Raw genomic sequence first — 27921 nt, forward strand, 5'->3', positions numbered from 1 at the left:
TGTGAGTAATAGAAACAAACTCACTAACTCTTTAAAAGTGTGGCTGAAGTACCGGTGCGTATTTGGTGAGAAAAAATTGTAATCCATTCAGAACATGGAAAACTCTGGAGCGCACGCCTTGTGGCCGAGCGGTTCTAGGTGCTTCACTCCGGAACCAACCGACCGCTACGGTCGCAGTGTTGGCCACACCAGGTGAACATAGAACACCAAGCGTTCCGGCGCAAAAATGTGACACCGAATCAGGTGTTACTTTGGCATTCGAAGCGCAGTAGCCAACGGACGAATGTTGAATATACGATGTTGAAATGACGATATGTTACAAAGACACTGAAACGTGGATGTAACTTAAACGGAAATGTATGAAGCCTGAACTTGTAGACGATAAGTTAACATACAACAAATACAAACCAAAAACATTCAATAAAAATTTATTTTTCATTGTCTATATTTAGGCAATATGAATACAATAAAAGCACTATACACAGATAAAAACTCAAATACTATAACGTAGTCATCTTGATATTGAAGTTCTTTCGTCTGTGTATCTTTTGAGTGAGGTCCACCTTTAGCAAAAGACTATTCTGTTTTTTGTCCCAGACATGTTTAACTGCAGTTGCAGCATTATCAGTGGGTTTCTTATTATTATGGCTGCTAAACATAAGGAATGTTCTTTACTGTTTAAAGACATATAAATACTAGTTTACAAATCGTCATTACAGGTTTTTGAAGAGCACATGAAATTGTGTATTCCTGCCTTCTTACCAGATGGTGTGGTTTTCCTGTTGTGTTACGTTTCTACAGTGACTGCTTTTCTTTACAGTTTGTCACACGCAACTATATACAACTTAATGTAGGCAAAACATTTACGCAAAAATGACGATTTTTAAATTGTTATGGCTATGCCTGAGATTGATAAATCATGTGAAAGGTTGTGTGTGTGTGTGTGTGTGTGTGTGTGTGTGTGTGTGTGTGTGTGTGTGTGTAGTTGTGTGTGTGTGCGTGTGTCTATTTACATTATATTTCATATCTTCTTTCTTTTTTGGTCATTTTCTTCATTGTCAAGTTTTATGTATTGAGTTGTCACTGTCACTCTTTACCAGCGGTAATAACAAGCTGGCGGACAGTGGAACAGTCGAAGATGTGAAAAGAAGATGGCAGAAAGAGGAACAGTTGAAGATGTCATTGGTAGTTGTTTTGAATTTCTCAGAGAGGTTTGTGTATGTGTGTGTGTGTTAAAAGAAAGGGGGAGAGAAAGAGAGAGAGAGTAGGCCTGAGGATTTATCATTATATATATATATATATATATATATATATATATATATATATATATATATATATATTCCTGGAAAAGGAAAAAAGAACACATTGACACCGGTGTGTCAGACCCACCATACTTGCTCCGGACACTGCGAGAGGGCTGTACAAGCAATGATCACAAGCATGGCACAGCGGACACACCAGGAACCGCGGTGTTGGCCGTCGAATGGCGCTAGCTGCGCAGTATTTGTGCACCGCCGCCGTGAGTGTCAGCCAGTTTGCCGCGGCATACGGAGCTCCATCGCAGTCTTTAACACTGGTAGCATCCCGCGACAGCGTGGACGTGAACCGTATGTGCAGTTGACGGACTTTGAGCGAGGGCGTATAGTGGGCATGCGGGAGGCCGGGTGGACGTACCGCCGAATTGCTCAACACGTGGGGCGTGAGGTCTCCACAGTACATCGATGTTGTCACCAGTGGTCGGCGAAAGGTGCACGTGCCCGTCGACCTGGGACCGGACCGCAGCGACGCACGGATGCACGCCAAGACCGTAGGATCCTACGTAGTGCCGTAGGGGACCCCACCGCCACTTCCCAGCAAATTAGGGACACTGTTGCTGCTGGGGTATCGGCGAGGACCATTCGCAACCGTCTCCATGAAGCTGGGCTACGGTCCCGCACACCGTTAGGCCGTCTTCCGCTCACGCCCCAACATCGTGCAGCCCGCCTCCAGTGGTGTCGCGACAGGCGTGAATGGAGGGACGAATGGAGACGTGTCGTCTTCAGCGATGAGAGTCGCTTCTGCCTTGGTGCCAATGATGGTCGTATGCGTGTTTGCGCCGTGCAGGTGAGCGCCACAATCAGGACTGCATACGACCGAGGCACACAGGGCCAACACCCAGCATCATGGTGTGGGGAGCGATCTCCTACACTGGCCGTACACCTCTGGTGATCGTCGAGGGGACACTGAATAGTGCACGGTACATCCAAACCGTCATCGAACCCATCGTTCTACCATTCCTAGACCGGCAAGGGAACTTGCTGTTCCAACAGGACAATGCACGTCCGCATGTATCCCGTGCCACCCAACGTGCTCTAGAAGGTGTAAGTCAACTACCCTGGCCAGCAAGATCTCCGGATCTGTCCCCCATTGAGCATGTTTGGGACTGGATGAAGCGTCGTCTCACGCGGTCGGCACGTCCAGCACGAACGCTGGTCCAACTGAGGCGCCAGGTGGAAATGGCATGGCAAGCCGTTCCACAGGACTACATCCAGCGTCTCTACGATCGTCTCCATGGGAGAATAGCAGCCTGCATTGCTGCGAAAGGTGGATATACACTGTACTAGTGCCGACATTGTGCATGCTCTGTTGCCTGTGTCTATGTGCCTGTGGTTCTGTGAGTGTGATCATGTGATGTATCTGACCCCAGGAATGTGTCAATAAAGTTTCCCCTTCCTGGGACAATGAATTCACGGTGTTCTTATTTCAATTTCCTGGAATATATATATATATATATATATATATATATATATATATATATATATATTATATATATATGTGTGTGTGTGTGTATGTATGTATGTGTGTACGTGTGGGAGGGGAGGGGGGTTCTATGGGTTAGTTTTAGTTCTTCGAGGGTAGACTAAGGAGTTCCATTGCAGAGAGCTGTGTACGCATTTATTACTTGCTTTCCTTCAACTATGGCTTTTTGTATTTGATAGATTTCTTCAAATATTAGTTTTTGTGGGGGGCTGTTGCCTTTTTCAAATGCAGCAAGAACCGCCCACAAAAATAGAAGAATCCGTAGTTGAAGGAAAGAAAGTAATAAATGAGTACACAGCTCTCTGCAATGGAACTCTGTTCTCTGCCCTCAAAGAACTGTTGGATAAAACGAACTTACAGAATTCCCACCTCCCCCCACACATAGAAACAGATACATATATACACACACAAAAAATTAAAAATAAATGATTATAATTATAATAATAATGATAAATCTTCAAACCTACACTCTCTCTCTCTCTCTCTCTCTCTCTCCCTCTCTCTCTCTCTCTCTCTCTCTCTCTCTCTCTCTCTCTCTCTCTCTCTCTCTCTGCCTTCCTCACATAGAACTTGACAATGAAGAAAATGACCAAAAAAGAAACCGTGAGTGAAGTATAAGGTAAATAGATATATATATATACACACACACACACACACACACACACACACAACCTTTCACATGAATTATTAATCTCAGGTATAGCCACAACAGTTTACAAACCGTAATTGTTGGGTAAATGTTTTGCATGCATTACGTTGTATATAGTTGCAGTTGACAAACTGCAAAGAAAACTAATATTTATATGTATTTAAACAGTAAAGAAGATTTCTTATGTTTAACAGCCATAATAATAAAAAACCACTGATGATGCTGCAACTGCAGTGAAACATGGGACAAAAAACAGAATTGTGTTTTGCTAAAGGCAGACCCCACTGAAAATATATGTTACTATAATACATTTATTCCATCATGATATTAACATTTTTTGGGTATAATTTTGCTCTATATACGAGGTTCGGAAAAGGAGAACTGATACTGCCGTTTGCATTTCATGTCTCACTGTGAACGATTTGATATTAACCCAATGCTGACTGCTCATCGGACATGCTGTCATGCACAAAACACTGAGCCAACCGCAGACGAGAGAGGACCCGCAGTCGGCATCAACTGATCGCTCACCGCAAGGTCATCATACGCTTCGATGACGTCACGACGACATTGCAGTTCAACGAACAACGGCATCGATCCGACGGAAAAGATGTTGCATTTCTTAGACTCATTGAAAAAGCATTAATTGTAAGTACTACAACTTCAATCGGAAACGATACATAACTGATTTATTCATGAATATTCATGAATGCATTCTACGCAGACATTTAATTGCAGACAACTTACCAAGTGAAGGCAAAACAAATTCATTACTGTACGAAGGTATCTTAGGAAACAAAACTGTATGAAAGTAACAGTAAGTAAACGTGAGGGTTAATGTCGACAACTATATCCGAGTTTTTTCTCGGGTTTCCTTGGACGTAATCCAAATGGGAAAGTTGAAGACTGATTTTGCTGTGCGCAGTTATTAATTATTTTTTTTTGCATTCTTCTTCCAGCACTGTAGTATTAGAGGTCACACTAGTCACATGTAACTTGAGCTGTGTCAAACTTTTCACTTATTAGTGTAAGTAATTACAAATAGAGAATACTGAAGAAAGAATGGCTGAATTAAATGAGTTTAGAATGAATAAGTAATAAGAAATAAATCAACTTAAAAGTAAAGACTTGAGTACTGTGTACTGATACACATGTGCTTATTCTTACGATGTGTAAAAGTGATTATAAAAACTGTAATACACTCAAGATGAAATAATACTCTTGTATAAAGAAAACGAAATTTGATACCAAATGTCAGAGGTCAGATTTACTTTGGAAAGATAAGACTCTTCAGAATCTGAATCAAATAAAGACTGTTGTTAGTAGAAGCCTGAAGGCAAAGATGAATTCACACGTGCCTTAAGGCTTCCGGGGGGCTGTGCAGTCTCTAATTAGAGGTAAGAGTTATTACAGTGGTATGTGCTTTACAAAGAATATTCATTACAGTTAGTGGATTGAAAATTCAGATTTCTCGGTCACATATAAAGATTCCATTAACTACTGTATATAGTATAGACGCAACGTTATCTCTCGCTTGTCGCTTGTCTTTTTGATTTTGTTGTTTACCTCTCGTCTTGTCCTCGTTGCCCTCTAAGCCATTCGACGTATAGAGGCTTACAGTCTATCCATGCGAGCTGAATTAGTGCTAAATATTAATGATCAGTGTTGAACTTTAAAAATTTTTCTCTTACGTTGAAACGGAAACCTTTTTTCTCTCTTTCCCATTTACGTAACTGTGAACAAATACCTTACACGGGTGGAAGCTTATGTGGTATTTTAATTTAATTACAAAAATAACTTGAAATTACATTTGTTTCGTTTCTTGCGCTCTACATTGTGAACAACCTGCATTTTAAAGTTATTTACGGAATTCGATTTTCACTTAACCAGCACAATCTTTACGGAAAACCACACTAGCAGAAGCTTGCGTCAGCTTTGTCTTGAGCCTGTCGAATCAGTGTTTCTGAATTAAAAGATTTTTCTCCTTTTATACGTCAGAAATAAAAAAAAAATATTTAATATCCATTCCGGAGATAATTTTTTGTAGCAATAAAATATATCTGTGATCTTGGAATATCAATTGATAGCATCACGATATTTTCACTCTACGTAAAATATATATTTGAAGTGCAACTTTTCTTTATTAAATAGAGGAAGAGTAGTTCATAATAATAAAAGATGTTTATTCTTCCTTTTCCAATAATTGGTTAGACAGATATTTTCTCAATTTCCGGCAATAAAATCGTTCAAGTCATAAGAAAGCACATGTGATATCTAATTTGACAGAGAAATAGTTGTGGGGTACTGAATAAACGGAAGTATTAAGGACACCTGCGTATGAGTACTGTTGTTCAAAATAGATTTCGATTTCATCGTTCTGAACGTGAATTGTACGGGCGGAAAAACGAAGTATCACAAATGTTTAAAAGTCGTTTTAATATGATGGTGGCGTTGAACATTTTTGTTTTTGAACCTTATTTTTAAGAGCCAGACTGAAGTCATTAAGTTTCAGCGATACCCTCTTGCGTGAGTAAGCTTTATATATTGCCAATGATATTAACACAAAACAACTTAGAGCTAGAATCATAGTTGGAATAGCTGCTTAAAAAAATTGCATGAAATCGCACCATGAAAAGTAACAATAGAGAAATAGACCAGATAAGGAAGTGATCCAAACTGGAGTGAATGGTTATTCAAATTATTAGTGCAAATCATAATATCAATAGTCTTAATGAATCTTGCATTTATAATACAGATCAGTGCAATTGCGAAAGAGGAATGCTAGCTAAAAGAACGCTTTCACTCAAAGGGGAGAAAGTACAGAAACGATTGAACTCACATATTCGTGCACAAATATGGCCGTAATCGTACTGGGTAGTTAACTGTGTCTGCGCAATACTTTGTCTTTGAAAATCGATCGGAAATTTTGTGCCACTTGTGAAAAGAACTATGTCCCACACAGACAATCTTGCTGTAGACTCGTCCAAACCCTGAAAAACGGGAAATGGGAACGTTATACGTTCCATGTATCATGCCTATCTTTGATTCTGTGGGAGAAGTTACCTTGGCCCTACGCACTATCTAATCAAAAGTATCCGCAAACTTTTTAGTGGATATTAATATGGAGTATGCCCATTTTTCACCTTTCTTATGGCTTGAACTCTGCTGGGGGCACTTTCAATAAAGCTTCTGAACGTCTCTGTGGAGAGTAACAGCCCAAAATTCCTCACGAGCTGAAACCAGAGATGGTAGTGATGTTGGACGCTGAGGTCTACAACAAAGTCGAAGTTCTAATTAATCCTAAAGGTGTTCCATTGGTTTCACCTCGGGTCATTACGCAGACCAGTTCATTTCAGAGACATTACGCTGCTTTGTGACAGGGTGCATTGTTATATTGATACAAATAATCTTAGTTTCCGAATTGGTACTGTACTGTACTGAGAACAAAATAGTGGAAAATGTATCATAACTTTAGCAGCACGCGCTTTCTTAAGCACAAAGACGCACCACACCTTAACTTCAGCCCAGCGCTCACCCCGCCCTTACCATGAAACCACATCTGCCAACATTACACATCATGGCAGTTAACGCTATCCAGACATTCTTCAAATCCTACCCCTTACACGGGATTTTAGCAGAGTGTAGAGTAATTGATCATCCTAAATCACTCCTCTCCAGTCATACGTTGTTCTGTGACGTCGCTCTTTACACCCTCTGAGGCGTCACTTAGCACTGACGACAGAAATGTGTGTCTCTTGAAGAGCTGCTTGACCACTGTTCCATACTCCTTTATCTCTACTCGCATCCATTGTAACAGCGGGACAGCTGGTAACAGATTGGAACTCACAAGTGATCCCATTCGCTGATTTCATACGAGCTTTTACAATGCTCATAGATCCTCATAGTGGTTCAGCTGTGCTTCTTCCTTCTCGTTTCCACTTGACAGAGGTATTACCAATAGTCGATTAGGGCAGCCTTAGAAGGGTTGAAATAACCTCATGGATAAATTACGTCCTTGACACACAGTGGCTAGTCCACGTTCTGTTACCAAACTCTCCAGATCGACACATTTTGCCGTTAATATTTCGCAACTAACAAACTAACTCTCTCTACCTCCTTTTATACAGACTGGTCCATCTCTCGCCACATCTAGTGATCAATGCCGCATTACATAGAGGTGTACGTATAATTTTGATCAGTATAGATTCTTGGTCAGATCACAAAAGTTTTGAATACCCATGTGCCGCATTTCGAGCCCACCGTGACAAAGAAACATATATAGCTCAACTAACACTTGGTACGGCGAATGTACTGGCCGTTAAAAAGTGAAGCTTTCCGTCAGTGAAAAATTAGGAGAGAACGTTATTATGGGCAGACCACATAAATGTTTTAATCAACTACCACGATAATATTCTCAAATTGCGGTCACTGGTACACTACGTTTTCCTCTTCTCAGCTAAAAAATCTGCTTAAATATGCATGGCATTTACCAAAATATATCGATATTAGGTCAGATTCATTGCTAGCCGAGTGGGATTAGCCGAGCGGTCTTAGGCACTGCAGGCATGGACTGTGCGGCTGATCCCGGCGGAGGTTTGAGTCCTCCCTCGGGCATGGATGTGTCTGTTTGTCCTTCGGATAATTTAGGTTAAGTAGCGTGTAAGCTTAGGGACTGATGACCTTAGCTGTTAAGTCCCATGAGTTTTCACACACATTTGAACATTCATTCCTAGCTTGGACGTAGTTTTGTCTAAAACGTTTGGGGTTATGTATTGAATATTGCGTCATTAAGAACACATCGGCCCACTACAATAGAAATTACAGTTTAAATTCCAGACACAGCTTCGTGGTCGAGTTTGGTAAGAATGTATACCCATCACAGCACGAAATTTATAGTGACAATCTTTGTACATCAGTGTTGTTGATGGAAAATAAAATGTCTCCAATCACCTCATTTCCATGAAGTAATGATTTTATTGCGCCTCCTACAAATGCCACATACCAATTCAGCCACAGCTATTGCAACATCCTTGCAATAGAATAAAAATATTGAAACGGAAATCCATTTTTCTTCTTGGTTGTTGACAGCCATGATCCGTTCCAGTGTAGTTCGTTACACGACCTACTGTCAATCACACCGTTTGGTTTATTGGACATTGACCCTGCATTGTACCTGTACATTCTTGCTCTCGTTATTGTCTTTGTTTCAGTGTTCTGTTCTCGAAGAATAAGCCTCTGTGTACGGATTATCTGTTCGTACCAGCAGTGGACAGACTATCTAGTAATGTCATTTCATTATATCCTTTATCCAGCGCCATTACTATAACTTTCATGTGAAATGCATGTATTTGTCGGTGACGTTAATTCATTTCCGGAACTATATGAATTGGTTGCTGAAGAGGTATGTGCTAGAGTGGAGAATATGGAGGATATGAAAAAAAGTAAAGTCTCTGTTTCGTGTTAATCATTAAAACATAACTCGAAGGCACTACTATTCGAACTTCTTATCATCACATTTGCGTATTTCTTCAACAAAATACGATGACTTAACGCGCCCCTCTTTAGTTATTTGACAGATATCGCAAATGTTTTAATTATCTTGTCAACCGTGCTGCAGAATGTCACATGTCACTTCTTCATTAGTGGTGCCGAATCCTGTTCCGAGCTCAGATATAGTAGGAGTTGAGTGAAAATTACATTTCCCACAGATACTTAATGATTCATTCTGAGGTTCTACTGACAGAGTGCAAAGAGTTCTGGTTGCGCATTGTGTGTGTGCTATTATGGTGTAACACAGTGCGAGGGTATCTCGAGACCCTGAATCGTAACACCAACTAGTAGATTAATTTTTGTCTGCTTCAGTATGTGTGCAAATCGCACTATTCCAGTAAATTACCGTGCGGAAGTTTGTGGGCGACGAGCTGGCCCCCAGTAGCATCTCAGATGTGTTCCATCGAGCTAAGGGAAAGAGAATTTGATGGCCAACACATCTACTTGAGTTCACTATCAATCTCGTCAGAGAAATGTAGCATGATTCTGACCGTGTAAAACGAATAGGTATCCTGTTGGAAGACGCTGTTACCGTCGGGGAAGACATCAGACGTGACATTACTCAGTTTGCCCTCAACAATGTTTACGTAATCCACTCTTCAATTGCACTTTTATATTCCTACCGTACGTCACCTATAAGCCCAGATTCAAGTCTTCTAAAGCGTTATGCTGCCCTCCATAGAAATGAGTCGCTGGCGTGGTTCATGTTTCGAGTAGCCGTTCCCTTGAATCACGACGAATCCAGGTATGACCGTCGGCCTGGTGTAACGTGAAACGTGATTAACCCGCAGTCCAATCTCGACGAACCTGTGTTACTGCAACCACTGGTTGGATCAAATTGGGAACACGTAGGGGTTGTCAGCTGAGGAGCCCCGTACTGAACAATGCGCGCTAAAACATTGTACGCCGATGCACTTGTGCCAGCTCCAGCGTTGTACTTTGTCGACAGATCGCCCACAGAGCACCACCTGTCCTGATTTACAGATTTTCAATACGTTCGGCCTACACGTTCTGTAATGAAACGTGGACGCCCAACACCTTGTCAGCTAGTTGTCGTTTTACCATCCGTCAAACACTTTGCATAGATGCTCACGACAGTAGCACCCGAACAGCCGACCAGCTGCAGCGTTTACTAGATGCTCGTTCCAAGACGCAGCGCCAAGACCATTCGCCACTTTGCAGAGTAACTTATGTCAATGTATTTTACCATCTGTGAACCGTATCGTCGTTAGAATGAATCCCTATTCGTCTGATGTCCCCTTTTACAATTTCCTTACCGATGCATCCGCTCGAAATGCCACCAGGTGACATTCAGTCTTCCGGTAGGTAGTAGGCATAATGTTTTGACTCATTAGTGTAACAATCGTTGTCTGACACACTGATACGCCGTTATGCAACTGCAATAGAAAAATTTCTAAACAGTTTATTATCAAATGGTCAAACAGGGACTTTTAATTACAAAGGTAAGACTAAATTCTATCGCAGAGGTTTCGGAACATCCCCTTTCATTATTTTTGTGTAATGTCACACAGCAGTTCTCCTGTCAGATCGGCTCGTAGAGATAATGAGAAGTGTATGTGAAGAATGAAATGTTATTTGTCATTCGTTAACTATTTATGTTCGTCTACAAGTTGTTATGCAATCATACTGCGAATGATATACACTTTATGAAAGGAATTTTCTAAAACAGCCATATTGGGATCATATTGTCTTCATACTTGTAAACATAAGCGGAAATAAAAATGGTTCAAATGGCTCTGAGCACTTTGGGACTTAACATCTGAGGCTATCAGTCCCCTAGAACTTAGAACTACTTAAACCTAACTTACCTAAGGACGTCACACACATTCATGCCCGCGGCAGGCTTCGAACCTGTGACCGTAGCAGTCACGCGGTTCCGGACTGAAGCGCCTAGAACCACGCGACCACCGTGGCCTGCCAAATATCAGATAATACGACGGCAGCAACAAATCTCATCAGCCGTAATTCGTCTCAGTCAGTAAGAAAAGATCACGGTACCGGGGTCTGTAGATTTAGGTTGACTACACGCACTTGTTTACATGTGATCGAGATCTGCTTTTCACAGAAGAAGGATGTATCTTCCGTTAATTTAAAAAATTCTGGTGTCCTATAACACATGTAGTTTAGGACCGGAGTGACAATCATTAGTATAAAACGGATATGATAACTGACGTCCCATTTGGGTGACTTTTCTGAGGGTTTTATTAGCTAAATTGAAAATTTCCCTTCTTAATACTAGCCGTAACTCGGCATTACATATTAGACGTCCTTTATCTAGGTATAAAACCCGGTTGGGAAAAATTGAACTGTGCAATACTTTGGTGAGCAAAAACCACTAACATAATATTGCTTCAACGGTCAACTGTTATGAGCCTGAGTTTTGTTGCAGCTTCTATTCAGGAGGTGTATGATTCAGTGCCAATGCTGTCTGTCAGTGGAGGTGTGTATAATGGGAAAATGAATAGTAAGTGAATAAAGTGTGTAGAATGATTAAATAAATAGTAGGAGAGAGTATTGCACTTTTTAAACTTGCACCTCTAGTAAACCCTGCAATAGAAGTTTATTGTATCTGTTTATACCATCTTGAAACGACTGTATTCACTTTGCGTGTAATTCAGTCTTTCTCTAAAATTCCAAAAAATTACTCATGAAAAGTAAGGTTTGTCCAAATGTGAAAACATGGTCTTGTACCTAGGAACAGATATTCTATTGAAATTTTGAAAATGTTACAGTTGAGACGATGTTGTCAAAATTGTATTGAATCACCTATCCGTCACATTACTACATTACTGAACGCTAACAATCTGTAAGTGAAACCAAACAAAGCAGAAGTATAATCAAAAGCAAGTTAGAAGTTAAATACATTTTAAAAGAGAAGTACAGAAAACTAAAACTAATTTCCATTTTCAAGACACGTAAATTTATTAAGACGTTAAAGGAACTCAGTTCATTTATAAGTGACATATGTTCCATGGTAAAATACCTCTTTCTGTTTCAAGGTACAAGCTGTTGCACGACAGGCAAAGATTTGATTAATAGTCGACACTTCTCGGTACGAAATGTTTGTCGGGCAGAGGGCTAGCTGAAACCCGAAGTAGGAACCTCTGAGATATTTATCCATTTATAGAGTGTATATCGAAAAGACAGAATAGATGTCATAGGATGGGGTATGTTCACTGCAGCTGACAAGAATATCGTCTCTACTGAGATCGAGTTTGAGTGTGACAGCGAAGTTATGTGATCGCACATAATAGGTCTTGGTGAAATAAAGCTAATTTTAGGACGTTTTTAGCGGTCACACGAGTCCGCTGTAACTGGTTTCAGAGCTATTGACGGAAAGACTACCATCAATAGTGCGGAAATGGAAATACCGAGATCAGGCAAATTGATTCAATATAATTTATCTGTGTTGGTGACTGCATTGTAAATATATATTAAACTACCGACGTTTCGGCCCCTGTTACAAGAAACCTTCCTCAAGGTGTTCTTGTTTACTGCTGAATGAGTTTTCTTTCTTTATTGCATTTCAATTCCCCCTCCCCCAAGGGTGGGGCGGGCTGGCAGCAGCAAAATAGGCCGCTCTACAGCCTACAGAAAAGTTGAAAAACATAATGAAAATATAAACAAACAATAAAAACAGGTCATAAAACGGTGACAATGTAAAAAAAAAACTTTAAAATGGTGGAAAGTTGTGGAATTTAAAATATAAAAACATGGCGTTGACGATGTAGATGATGACACACAGTAAGTAAAGACACGATTAAAGAAAAACGGCGGCAGTCTGGTTTCTGTTCACACTAGAGAAAAAGCACAACTAACGACAGGATGGTGGGTGCTCGGAACACTGACAGGGGACGCACAAGACTGAATATTCACTTTAAACAGCATTTAGAGGCAACACAAAGGGAGACCAGTGTGAGGGGAGGACCCAGACCGATGAGGGGATAAAGGGGGGATGTGAGGAGAAGGGGGGGAGTGGATGGAGAGAGAGGACAAAGAAAAAAGGGGGCAGGGCGAATGCAGAAAGGATTGGAGAATACAGTGGAAGGGAAAGCAAAAGAACTTGAGGGTGAGAAGGGAGTCAGGGAGAGAGTAGGCAGGGAAAAACAGGATGGAAGTTAGGGGGAGTGGGAGCCCAGGGAAAGGATAGAGGGAGGGAGTGGGAGGTGAGATTCAGAGTTAAGAGGACAGATAAAAGGAGAGAGAGAGAGGGCATCAACTGGGTGGGGGAGTTGATGAAAGCCATCTTGGGGAAGGAGATGAAGGGTGTAGAAGCGGAGGGTATGGGGGACACAACTGTGAAGGCGCAGCAGAGGGTGGGGGTTGGAGAGGAGAGGGACAACCAGGGGATGAGTGGGATCAAGTTGGCGGGAGGTGTAGAGGACGTGGATATTTTCGAGGGAAAAGAAGCAGATGGGGAGGGGAATCAGATCATAGAGGATCCGTGTTGGGGACAGGATGCATATACAAAAGTTGAGGCACAGTGTATGGTACTCTTGGATATGGAGGAACTTACAGAATTTGGGGGGAGGGGGCGGATATCCGATCGGGACTAGCATAACAGGCGATGGGATGAATTTAGGATTTGTTGGTGGGGAGGATGACAGAGGGGTTCAACCCTCATATACGGCCAGAGAAGAGTTTAAGGAGATGGAGTCGGTTGTGGGCTTTGGATTGGATAGAGCGGAGACAAGGGATCAAGATGAGGTGACAGTCAATGGTGAGTCCAAGGTAGGTGAAGGTGGGGAGAGGCAGACAGAACGAGCGCAGATGGCAAGGGAAAAATCCAGAAGCCGGAAGGAGTGACTGGTCCGACCTACAAGGACTGCCTGGGTCCTGAAAGGCTTGATTTTAAGGAGTCACTGGTAGCACCATGCAGCAAAAAGGTTAAGGTGATTCTGGACAAGGCGTTGAGACCGCTGGAGGGAAGGAGCGAGGTCAAGGAAGGCGGTGTTACTGACATACTGCAGGAGGTGAGATTGAAAAGGGGGGGGGGGGGGATGTGTGCGATGTACAGGAAGTAGAGGAGAGGGTACAGGACAGAGCCCTGGGGCACACTCGCGAAGGGGTAGAAGTTGCGGGAATCGATGTTATGGATGGTAACGTAGGAGAGGTATTGGGAGGGGACGGAGGGAATCAGATGGACATAGTTGATAGGAAGGGCGTAGGTCTGGAGTTTAAACAGGAGTCCGGGAAGCCATACATCGTCGTAGGCCTCTTCGAGGTCTAGGGAGACAAAAATGGTGGAGTGACAGGAGCTACGCTAGAGGGAGAGGAGGTGAGTCAGGTCATCAGCAGAGAAAGAAGGTCGAAAACCACACTGGATGTTGGGGAGGAGGTGGTGACGGTGGAGGGGGTGATGGATGCGCCAGGAAAGGATAGATCCCAAGAGCTTGCTGAACACTGACGTGACACATATAGGGCCATAGAAAGAGGCATCAGAGGGGTTTTATACCAAGATAAAGGACGTCTAATATGTAACGCGGCCTTATGGCTAGTATTAAGAATGGAAATTTTCGATTTTGCTAATAAAACTCTCAGAAAAGTCACCCAAATGGGACGTTAGTGGTCATATCCGTTTTATACTAACGATTGTCACTCCCCTCCTAAACTACATGTGTTATAGGACACCAGAATTGTGATGGATGCGCCAGGAAAAATGGATTCCAAGAGCTTGCTGAACAATGAGGTCAGACATATAGGGCCATAGAAAGAGGCATTGGAGGAGGCTTGTTGGGTTTCAGGATACAGGAGGTTTTCTGCGCAGAATGAGGAAACTTTGTTTCTTCTATATGCACACATAGATGTTATCTAATTTAGTTACTCTGTTTAGGATGAAGGGGAACGATGTTAGAAGTCTTTATTGGTGTTTTCATTATTTCTTTTCATTGGTGGCAACTAAGCGTTTTTATTGGTGTTTTATTTATTGCTTGTGATTGGTGGAACTCGGCGAATGGAAAACCAGGTGGCAGCTGTGACATGGCGTTGTTTCGCCAATACGCGTGCTTCACCAAAATCAGTCTGCTTGCCGCACTCATCCTGGTGTTTTTCCACCGCTGTCTTAGTCGGATATATCTTTCGTGCTCAGATATCCGTGTGTTGATGGGACGCACCGTCTGGCTTACATACATTCGCACCTGATTTCTTAAACTCCACTGCGCCACTGTTTAACTACTACTCATTTACGGTGGAATGGGAAATTTTACGAAAAGACAGATGGTGTAGCTGTCGCCTGGTTTTCCATTCGCGGATTTCCACCAACCACAAGAAACAATGCAAACATCAATAAAAACGTCTGGTTTGCACCATTGAAAAGAAATAATGAAAATCCCTATAAAGACTCCTAACATCCCTCTCCTTCATCCTAAACAACCTTTGGGAATTGGATAACAGCCACGTCTGCAGGTATACAAGAAACGAAGTTTTCTCATTGAATAGTAAACAAAAACACCTTGAAAAAAGTCGCTTGCAACAGGGATCGAAACATCGGTAGTTTCATGTACAGCCAGCAAACAAAGTTTTGCATCTCCCCGGTTCCCAGAACTCCTGACGATAGACGTTGACTGTGCATATTGTGTCACAAGCACAGTAGCTTTGACTGTTTGGAGATGTCAGTAAGCCGGCCGCGGTGATCTCGCGGTTCTAGGCGCGCAGTCCGGAGCCGTGCGACTGCTACGGTCGCAGGTTCGAATCCTGCCTCGGGCATGGATGTGTGTGATGTCCTTAGGTTAGATAGGTTTAAGTAGTTCTAAGTTCTAGGGGACTGATGACCACAGCAGTTGAGTCCCATAGTGCTCAGAACCATTTTTGATGTCAGTAAACCCGCCCAAATGTGTAAACAACAATGCATCAACCGCGCCTGTTAGATGGAGGGGGTCCGACAGCCGATCAGTTCCAGTCATCCCACCAGAGAAGAGGTACACTGCTCATGTTGTTTGTAGTTCAACCATTCCTGGATGTTCAATACCGCCGTTCGATCGCGTCCGCATTGTTACTTTGTGACAGGAAGAGCTCTCCACAAGGGAAGTGTCCAGGCGTCTGGGAGTGAACAAAAGCGATGTTGTTCGGACATGGTGGAGATACAGAGAGACAGGAACTGTCGATGACATGCCTCGCTCAGGCCGGCCAAGGGCTACTGCTGCAGTGGATGACCGCTACCTACGAATTATGTCTCGGAGGATCCCTAACAGCAACGCCACTGTGTTGAATAATGCTTTTCGTGCAGCCACAGGACATCGTGTTACGACTCTGACTGTGCGCAATGCCCTGCATGATGCGCAACTTCACTCCCTACGTCCATGGCAAGGCCCATCTTTGCAACCACGACACCATGCAGCTCAGTACTAATGGGTCCTACAACGTGCGGAATGGACCGGTTAGGATTGGCATCACGTTCTCTTCACCGATGAGTGTCTCATATGCCTTCAACCAGGCAATCATCGGAGACGTGTTTGGATGCAAGCCGGTCAGGCTGAACGCTTTATACACACTGTTCAGCGAGTGCGGCAAGGTGGAGGTTGCCTGCTGTTTTGGGGTGGCATTATGTGGGGCCGAGGTACGCCGCTGGAGGTCATAGAAGGCACCGTGACGGCTGTGCAATACGTGAATGCCATCCTCCGACCGATAGTGCAACCATGCCGGCAGCATATTGGCGAGCCATTCGTCTGCATGGACGACTATTCGCGCCCCCATCGTGCACGTCTTGTGAATGACTTCCTTCAGGATAACGACATCGCTCGACTAGAGTGACCAGCATGTTCTGCAAACATGGCCCCTATCGAACATGCCTAGGTGAGATTGAAAAGGGGTTTTTATGGACGACGCGAACCACCAACCACTCTGAGGGATCTACGCCGAATCGCCGTTGAGGAGTGGGACAATCTGGACCTTGATGAATTTCTGGGTAGCATGTGACGCCGAATACAGGCATGCATCAATACAAGAGGACGTGCTACTGGGTATTAGAGCTACCGGTGAGTGCAGTAATCTGGACCACCACCTCGAAGGTCTCGCTGCATGATAGTAAAACATGCAATGTGTGGTTTTCATGAGCAATATAAAATGTGGAAATGATGTTTATGTCTATCTCTATTCCAATTTTCTATATAGGTACCGGAACTCTCGGAACCGAGATGGAGCAAATCTTTTTTTATGTGTGTAGAAATATCCTGAGAATGCGGTCAGAAACCTCTAAAAATTTTATTGAATGTGACAATGGCCGCGGAAGCCTACGTTTCATGCAATTTTAGTTGTAGGCGACTTTAACCTACCTAGTATAGACTGGGAGGTCTATGGATTCATTGCCGGAGACACAGACAGACAGTCTTGCGAAGTTTATTTTAACACGTTTCTCGAAAACGGACCCAATAGACGGCTTCAGTATACAGACAGGGATTAGTGACCATAATGTCACCATAGTGATTTTTGTTACTAAAGTTAATATAGCAATCAAGAGAGCTACTGGAGTATTTCTGTTAGAAAGAGCAGATAGTTGTTGGCATTCCACTCAAACAATAAACTGACATCATTTAGTTCGAGTACAACGGGCGTTGAAGAATTATGGGTAAAGTTTAAACAGATCGTAGGTGATGCTCCGTGGAAGTATGTGACCAGTAAATGGATCAAGGACAGAAAAGACGCAGCGTGGTTTAAACACGTAATTAGAAAAATTATGAGGAAGAAACGGCTGTTGCACTCTCGATTCAAAAGAGAACGTGCCAATGACGACAGCCAAAAGATAATAGATAATGGTGAGTCTGTGAAATGATCGATGCGCTTTGCTTACAACCACTATCACCGTCATACCTTAGCAATAAATCTTGCCGAGAATCCGAGAAAATTATAGTCCTACATAAAATCGACAAGAGGGTCTACTGCTTTTATCCAGTCACTCGTTGACCAGTGTGATGTGGCTGTAGGAGACAGCAAAAGTAAAGTCGAAGTTTAAAATTTTGCGTGTGAAAAATCGTTCACGCAAGAGAATCCTATAAACATATCATCGTTTGACGATCATTCAGAATCCGATAAGGAGGATATATTAATAAGCTAGGTTGGTGTACAGAAACAACTGAGAAAGTTGAAAGCAAAGAAATCGACAGGTCCTGATAGATTCGCATTTCAGTCTTACAAAGAGTACTACATAGCACTGGCCTCGAACTTACCTCGCATTTATTGAGAATCAATGGCCCAGCAAAAGTCCCAAGTGACAGGAAATAATCACAACTGAATCCTGTATGTAAGAAACGTAAAAGAACGATCCTGTGAAATTATACATGGTGAGTCACTAACTTTTGCCACCAAGAATAACTTGGAAAGTATGATAGGAGCTGAAATGTTTCTCGGACAAATGTTGCATGGGACAACGGAGGCCAAAATAAGACGTTGAATTTTTGTTGCTAGGTGGGGTCGCTTCAGAAATAATAATGTCAACTTTGTTTTATCAAATGAGATGCTAGAGTTTAGTACGTCTTTTCTGACAGCGGCTCCCGAGTCGAATCCAACGGTGTCTAACCGTAAGGTCTTTGAAGGTCAACGAAGATCACAAAGTTGGCATGAACGGACATTTACAGAAGGTGTTTGAAGTGATGGCCATTGGTGTCAATGCAGTGCTGCAACCTTCTTATCATGGACTGCGTAGCATTCCTTATCACTTCGTATTCCTTATCACTTCGGCACTTACCGAAGAACATAGTCTGACATTTCTCTCTCACATATCTTCAGGGGTACTTCGAACGTCTTTATAAACAATGTATTTTACGAATTCCCACAAGAAAAAATCCAGAGGCGTCAAGTCTGGCGAACGAGCTGGCCACGACACATCTCCTCCGCGTCCTATCCAACGATTTAGGAATTGTCTCTGCAACTCATTTCTAGTCAACAGCGAAAAATGTGCCAGACACCCATCGTCTTGATACCACATTCTGTTCGTTGTTTCTAAAGGTATTTCTTCCAATAACAGACCTAATGTTTCTTGCAGGAATGTGGTGTACTTCCAGACATTAAGATTTACTTCGATGAAACAGGGGCCTATAACCCTGTCTTCCAGAATCCCACACCATGCATTCACCGACCACGGTTTTTGGTGGGCAACTGGCCGCAGCCAACATGGATTTTCAGTTGCCCAATAACGCATGTTATGCAAATTAACATTTCAATGGTTCGTGAATGTACCCGCATCACTAATAAAATTAAATAAATGAATGTTTCATCCATCTGAATCTGAAGTTGAGCCCATCGGCAGAATTCAATGCAACGCATACAATCCGTACCAGTTAATTCTTGGAGGATACTGATGTGGGTAATGATGGTACACTACTGGTCATTAAATTGCTACACCAAGTAGAAATGCAGATGATAAACGGGTATTCATTGGACAAATATATTGTACTAGAACCGATATGTGATTAAATTTTCACGCAATTTGGGTGCATAGATCCTGAGATACCAGTACCCAGAACAACCACCTCTGGCCGTAATAACGGCCTTGATACGCCTGAGCATTGAGTCGACAGAGCTTTGATAGCGTGTACAGCTACCCATCAGCTTCATTACTATAGCACAGTTCATCAACAGTAGTGGCTGGCGTATTGTGACGAGCCATTTGCTCGCTCACCATAGACCCGACGTTTACAATTGGTAAGAAATCTGGAGAATGTGCTGGCCAGGGCAGGAGTCGAACATTTTCCGTATCCAGAAAGACCCGTGCAGAACTTGCAACATCCGGTCGTGTATTATCCTGCTGAAATGTAGGGTTTCGCAAGGATCGAATGAACGATAGAGCCACGGGTCGTAATACATCTGAAATGTAACGTCCACTGTTCAAACTGCAGTCAATGCGAACAAGAGGTGACCGAGACGTGTAACCAATGGCATCCCATACCATCACGCCGGGTGATACGACAGTATGGCGATGACGAATACACTCTTCCAATGTGCGTTCACAACGATGTCGCCAAACATGCGACCATCAGGATGCTGTAAACAGAACCGAAAAAATGACGTTTTGCCATTCGTGCACCCAGGTTCGTCGTTGGGTACACCATCGCAGCCGTTCCTGTCTGTGATACAGCGTCAAGGGTAACCGCAGCCATGGTCTCCGAGCTGATTGTCCATGCTGCTGCAAACGTCGTCGAACTGTTCGTGCAGATGGGTGTTGTCTTGCAAACGTCCCCATATGTTGACTCAGGAATCGAGACGTGGATGCACGATGCGTTACAGCCATGCGGATAAGATGCCTCTCATCTCGAATGCTAGTGATACGAGGCCATTGGGATCCAGCACGGCGTTCCGTATTACCCTCCTGAACCCACCGATTCCATGTTCTGCTTATAGTCATTGGATCTCGACCAACGCAAGCAGCAATGACGCGATACGATAAACCGCAATCGCGATAGGCTACAGTCCGAGTATTATCAAAGTCGGAAACGTGATGGTACGCATTTCTCCTCCTTAGACGAGGCATCACAGCAACGTTTCACCAGGCAACGCCGGTCAACTGCTGTTAGTGGATGAGAAATCGGTGGGAAACTTTCCTCATGTTAGCGCGTTGTAGGTGTCGCCACCGGCGCCAACCTTGTGTGAATGCTCTGAAAAGCTGATCATTTGCATATCACAGCATCTTCTTCCTGTCGGTTAAATTTCGCGTCTGTAGGACGTCATCTTCGTGGTGTGGCGATTTTAATGGCCAGTAGTGTATTTATGGCGATGCAGAACACGAGCAACACTACTCTGGCTCATGCCAGATTCTCTTGCGATTTTTCGATTCCCGCGGGGTCAGGGATTTTCTCTGCCTCGTGATGGCTGGGTGTTGTGTGATGTCCTTAGGTTAGTTAGGATGTTAAGTCGCATAGTGTTGAGAGCCATTTGAACCATTTGAATCTTGCGATTTGACGCGAACTAACTGAAGGGTCTTGAACTACTGTGGCAAGAATACCAATTTCCATTTCCTCGTTAGTAACGTTCCTTTGCGGGATATGTTTCCCATGCTTTAAAGATGCAGTTTTTCTCAATTTATCACACACATATTTAAATGTACGACGTGTAAGGTGAGTACGTTGAGGATATCTTTCAGCGGATAAGTCTCTAGCTCTCACTGAATTTCGTTGGCATTCTCCCTGAATGAGAAGCATGTCAACTTGTTCTTCGAAGGAATACATCAATCACATTCGCTTGATTTGACAATACTAGTCGTACAGTTCCTATTAGTGTTGTATTGCAAAACCGTGGAGTCGTGCTTACATGTGAATGGCACGTAAGATGGATACTCCGTATTTGCCGAATATTTAGTATTTGCTCGATATACAAGAAGCAAATGTCAGAGCATGTGTTTCGATAAGTACCGAAGTGATAAGGAATATCACTCAATCCATGATAAGAAAATTGCAGCACTGCCCTGATATCAATGGTGATCACTTCGAACACCTTCTGTTCATGGAGGTTCATGCCACCTTTTTTACCTTCGTTGACCCTCAAATACCGTTGTGTTACACAACATTGGATTCGTCTTGATAGTCGCTATCACAAAATAGGTACCAAACTATAGCACCCTGTTTTTAAAAAAAAAAGTTAACCTTCGTATCTCTGACACGATTCCACCTACTAACAAAAAACCAACGTCATATTATGACCCCCGTTGTCCCATGCAACATTTTTCCCACAAAGGTTTCAGTTGCTATGATACTTTCGTAGCTATTCTAGGTAGCAATAGTTAGTGACTCACCCTGTATAACAGTATTTTAACATCGGTTTTGGTGTAGAATTCTTGAACATGTTCTCAGTTCGAATATAATAAGTTTCCTTGAGAGGGGAAAGTTTCTGTCCACAAATCAACACGATTATGATTGCCCTTTTCTCACATAAGATCCTGGACATGAATGGATGCAGGTGATTAGACATGATGTTTATGTAAGTTAAACCTGTCTGAGTCGTATGTAGACATATCGGGGGTCCCATATCACTCCAACTGGACATACCCCATACCATTACAGAACTTCCACCAGTTTGAACAGTCACGTGCTAACATGCAGGGTCCATCCATTCATGACGTGGTCTCAATACCCGTACACCTGCATCCGCTCCATACAATTTGAAACGACACTAGTCCAACCAGGCAGCATGTTTCCAGTCACCAACAGTCCAATGTCCGTGTTGAATAGCCCAAGCGAGGCGTAAAGCTTTGTGTCGTGCCTTCGGCTCCGATAGCCCATGTCAATGAGGTTTCGTTGAATAGTTCTCATGCTGACACTTTCTGATGGCCCAGCATTGAAAGCTGCAGCAATTTACGGAGGGTTGCACTTCTGTCACGTTGAACGATTCTCTTCAACCGTCGTTGGTCCCGTTCTTGCAGGATCTTTTTCCAGCCACAGCTATGTGAGAGAATTGATGTTTTACCTGATTTTGATGGTGCATTCGTGAAATGGTCGTATGGGAAAATCGTCATTTCTTTGCTACCTCGGAGATGCTGTGTCCAATCGCTCGTGCGCCGACTCAAAAATGGTTCAAATGGCTCTGAGCACTATGGGACTTAACATCTCAGATCTCAGGTCATCAGTCACCTACAACTTAGAACTACTTAAACCTAACTAACCTAAGGACATCACACACATTCGTGCCCGAGGCAGGATTCGAACCTGTGACCGTAGCGGTCGCGCGGTTCCACACTGAAGCGCCTAGAAGCGCTCGGCCTCCAGGGGCCGGCTGTGCGCCGACAATAACACCACTTTCAAACGTACTTCATTCTTGATAACCTGCCATTGTAGCAGCCGTAAGCGATCTAACAACTCCACCAGACACCTATTATCATATAGGCGTTCCCAACAGCAGCGCCGTATTCTGCCTCTTTACGTATCTTTGTATTTGAATACGCATGCCTATACCAGTTTCGTTGCCCTTCAGTGTAGCACACAAATGCAACCCATTGTTGAGTACGGTTCGAGTGTTTCGGATCCAAACTACGTCGCATTAGACATCGAAGCAGTTCAAAGGCGGGCTCCTAGATTTGTTACCGGTAGGTGAGAACAACGAGCAAGTGCTGTGGAGATGTTGCTGGAACTCAAACGGGAATAACTGGAGGGAAGACGAAATTTTTTTGGAGGATAACTAATGCGGAAATGTAGAGAACCGACAAAAGACTCGGTCCGCAGCTCGTGGTAGTGCGGTAGCGTTCTTGTTTCCCGTGCCCTGGTTCGATTCCCGGCGGGCCACTTATTTTCTCTGGCTCTTGATGACTGGGTGTTGTCTGATGTCCTTAGGTAAGCTAGGTTTAAGTAGTTCTAAGTTCTAGGGGACTGATGACCTTAGATGTTAAGTCCCATTGTGCTCAGAGCCATTTGACAAATGAATCTGCTTGCAGAACGATTCTTCTGCCGGCTAAGTACATTTCCCGTAATGATCTTGAAGATATGATCAAAGAGAATAGGTTTCGTTCGGAAGTATATAGACAGTTACTATTCCCTTGCTCTATTTGCGAATAGAGTACAACTGGAAATAACTAGTAGTGGTATGGTACAGGGCCCCGTCCGCCCTGCACTATACGGTGGCTTGCGGTTTACGTATGTAGATATAACAATCTTTAAAAATGCATTGAATTTTACACAACATTAACTTCTGTAACTGAAGAATTAACAGTATCTCACAAATAGTAAAATGTACTGTACAAAACTTAGATGTCTATTAGCCGAAATAATTACAATACTGCTCAAAATACAACTTCATGTCTCACAATTACAAGAGCAGTACCATAGGCTTGTTGAAGTCCCAAGTGCGCATTCCATTATTTCATTCTATAATCGGTCACTAGATTAAAAAAAAAGTAAACATCTTGTGTTCCTGGGTATGCTATGGTCCTGATAAAGCGCTCTACCCTGCCGAAAGTGATAAATATTAACGTTTTTGATAATTAAATGCTTGGCAGAAAACAGTACTTGCTGAGCAGCACGTAACTGGTGGCAATATTTGTGATTTTTCCAGATGAAGAAGTAGTATAGTTATTTTCAGATATCTTTCCTAATTTAATTAGTGAAACCGGATGAGAACTACAGAATGGATGTACAATAAATTGATAATAAAGAACAGTTAATTGACACGACCAACACATTGAGCATTTCAGAGTGTTTCTTTAATGATTTTATTGTTTGTCACCCAAGACCAAGCGGCGGATTTTTATAGTTCACCAATGTATGTAACAGATGAGCAAAAAGGATTTCTTGCCACTGGAAACCCTAGAAGCTAAAAGTAAGAGATGTAATTTTGTGTGCCGGCAGAGGTGGTCTAGCGGTTCGGGCGCTCAGTCCGGAACCGCGGGACTGCTACGGTCGCAGGTTCGAATCCTGCCTCGGGCATGGATGGGTGTGATGTCCTTAGGTTAGTTAGGTTTCAGTAGTTCTAAGTTCTAGGGGACTGATGACCACAAATGTTAAGTCCCATAGTGCTCAGAGACATTGTAATTTTGTGCTGTACACTCTAATACAAAAAAAAAAACACTTATCCGAATGGGTTGGACGTCGGCAGATGTCACGTTTTTGGGCACACAAAGAAATTATTAGAGTTTCAGACAGATTGGCTGATTTATTGAAAAGGAAGAGATTCATAACTTGTGCAAGTCAGAAACGTGTTTACCCATATTGGCCCCTTATGCAAGCAGATATTCGGCTGGGCATAGACTGAGAGAGTTTCTGGATGTCCTCCTGAGGGATATCGTGCCAAACTCTGTCCAATTGGCACGTTAGATGGTCAAAATCGCGATCTTTTTGGAGGGTCCTGCCCATAATGCTCCAAAATTTCTCAAATGGGAAGAGATATTTTTGCATATGTTTTACTTCTATATTGCTGTGGCTCAACCAGAGTACTATAAATATGTTTTGTATGCGAAGAAGGATCCTCACATCGTTCTGATGCAGCGAATCTTGCTGAAAATTGAAGTTCAGCGTATTTAAAAATGTTTAATGGATAATTTAATGGAAAAGTTAATTTATGATTCCGACATATTCGTTACTTAACATCATCAGAATGAAATTATAACAACCATTACAGAAGAAGCTGCCTCATCTGTGATGGGCCGGTAGTTATTACCAGAGGCTCATTTGTGACCCATGGTTGTTTGTTCTGCATATACGGCTGTGCATCACTCCAGATGGCATTGTATCTTTGTTTCTGTTTAACACTGATGGCAGCCATAATTAAGTGGATCTAATATGTATGATAGAGGTAATTAATAAACAAACGTTAAGACCATTTCTTTTATGTTATTCAAAGTAGGACCTCAGGTCTCATATGAAATCACACCCGACGACACTGGACGAAACGACAACGAGTAAGGTAAGTTTTCAATAGGAGTTGTGAATTTTACTGTCGGATCAGCGACTGACAGAATGATGCACTTCGTTCAGTTTATGCAGTTGCGCATTTTGTTTTGGAACGGCGTATGGCGTTACGATCCTCCTCATCAACCTAGAAACGTTGTAGTTGAGGAGCGATCTGCTGCTAGGATAACGTCTAATGTTGCCCAGGGTGGTTCCGATCGTCTGTGAAATCGAATTATCAGTGAAACGACCATCGAAGGCTTGAAAGTTCAAAGAAAAGAAAAAAAAACAAAAAACTTCTCAAATTGAAGTACAGAAAAATTTTCTCGGAAACACTGATGTAACTTCATCATCACCTTCCGCTCGTCTAATTGTACCATGGTGAAACAGGTCACCCGAAGAGCATATCCAGAACCTAAGGCACGGATCTGTTGCTGGCTTTCAGCTACCTTGCTGGACGTGCAACACCTTAAATATACTTCAAACTGGAGTCACGTAGCTTAAACAAAACTTGAAGCAATGGGAGTACTTTACAGGAGGTGAAATTTGTGAATATGAATAAGTTCTAGATGCAGAACGCCTCTTAATCTGCAGGAAAGTACCTGTTAACTGCACATTCGATGCCCTAGTTCTGCAAATCACCGAAGAATCTAGACTTGCGAATGTTTGGTATCAAAATCCTTATTATGCGTATAAATCTAAATATTCTGGAAATGTGTAGCAGATACGTTGTCTTTTTATGGAACTGCTCTTTATTGTACTGGATAAGATACTAATAATAATAAACCGTGAATTACGAACTTTTTTACAAGTTGATTGCAGTCTTTAAAGAACTTATAAAAGACAGGTCTTCTAGGAAAATCACCAACATACGAGGAGAGAAAATAAGTTTTAGCATATAGAAAAGATGATTCTACGTGAGAATTAGAAGTTGGGTGCCTAACTGTGACTGGAAAAAGGATCCTCTCCTTTCGCGGAAAACGTGCTACCTATTGTGTGAGACACAAGAACCAACTAAAGAAATTAGTGTATCGCTGATGTCATCCTACCTATACCTGCTCGGATATGAGTAATTATCGACACTTCTATTTCGATACCTGTGGTACAGGTACGATATAGTTTCGCAGTATCTTGAATTGTATCACAGTACTAATATCTGAAGTACCGCATAGTGTGACGGAAAATAATAACCTAACACTATGAGTTTAATAAGAGTTTAAGACCCACTAGTTCCACAGGTAACACAAGTGAATAAGTAAACATCAAGGATTTTAACAACATATACCAGTAATAATAAGTTTGCAGATGTTTCTTGGGAAAGTAGTTCGAATATTCATTTTCTGTGCTAGTTGATGCGTGTAAACATAGCTGAAATCACATATTTAATTAACGATATATTCTACATTACTACCTTTGGCCTAAAAGAATTAATTCTAAATAAGTGTTAATATCTCACAGAAAATTTTGTAATGATTCGTTGCAATAATGTCACGGATGGATGACGTGAAATAAATGTCAAACTACATATTTCTTTTTATTTGGGATTAGAACACTTCTCCTCTATTGCTTATGTTTATATATGATCTTACGTTGAAGTTGTTTATTGAAAACAAAGCATAATTTTCACATTTCGCTTTGCATTAGTCGCAATGTGTTAACAAATACATATGAGTCGGTAATTTGTGATAGTGTAGGTTATTTCTTGTCACTTAGGTGTTGGCATCGATACCTAATATCATATCGAATCTAGTGTTCGAAGGTCCGTAACCGTATTTTCCAAACTTTGAATGGGCAGTCACGCGGTGATGACTTGCATCGATGACACAACTGGTACATTTTGGAGTTTAGGGTATCAGGAATCTTAGTCCGATAGCGCTGTGGGAGGTTTTCTGTAGATTTTCGAACTATAATACAAGGACATGCTGAATATTATTGCCTCCGATAGTTTATGCTGTTTAAATAAATCAAACGTTATTACCATTCTCTTAACTTTATTCTCCATGTCTACATATTTACAGCCCTCTGCCACTAGAGGACTCTGTATAGTAGCGTGTAACATGGCGGCGTGTAACGTAAAAATGTTGGTATGTGAGAAACAGCGTACTGTAATGGAGTTTCGAATTCCAAGAGTTCATCCACATATGGGCCACCCTCTCATTCAGCATGGCAATATCAGACCACACACGAGAGCTGTGACATCTGCTACAAATCATCGCCTTGGGTTATGCTCGATACAGTCCCGATTTGGCCCCATACGATTTTCATCTGTTATCAAAACTTAAAGAACACCTTCGAAGACTTCACTTTGATAGTGATGAAGTGGTGCTAGTAAAGCTGAGATTGTGGGTCCGTCAAGGTCAAACATTCTACAGTGACGCTACTAACAAACTGGTCTCTCGTTGGAAGAAATGTATTCGTCGGCAGGGTGACTATGTTCAGAAATAAATGTGCAGACAATTAAGAATAAAGATTTCCAATGTTAATAACGTTCGTTTTATTTAAAAAGCTGTAAGAATATTCACCAGTATGCCTTCGTAATTTCGTGTGTCTCAATGGCCGAATGTAGGTCTTTCAACTGGGCGCCAGTTTGTCGACTTCTGTTTC

This window comes from Schistocerca gregaria, chromosome X (genome assembly GCF_023897955.1).
Source record: "Schistocerca gregaria isolate iqSchGreg1 chromosome X, iqSchGreg1.2, whole genome shotgun sequence".
Classification (NCBI taxonomy): Eukaryota; Metazoa; Arthropoda; class Insecta; order Orthoptera; family Acrididae; genus Schistocerca; species Schistocerca gregaria.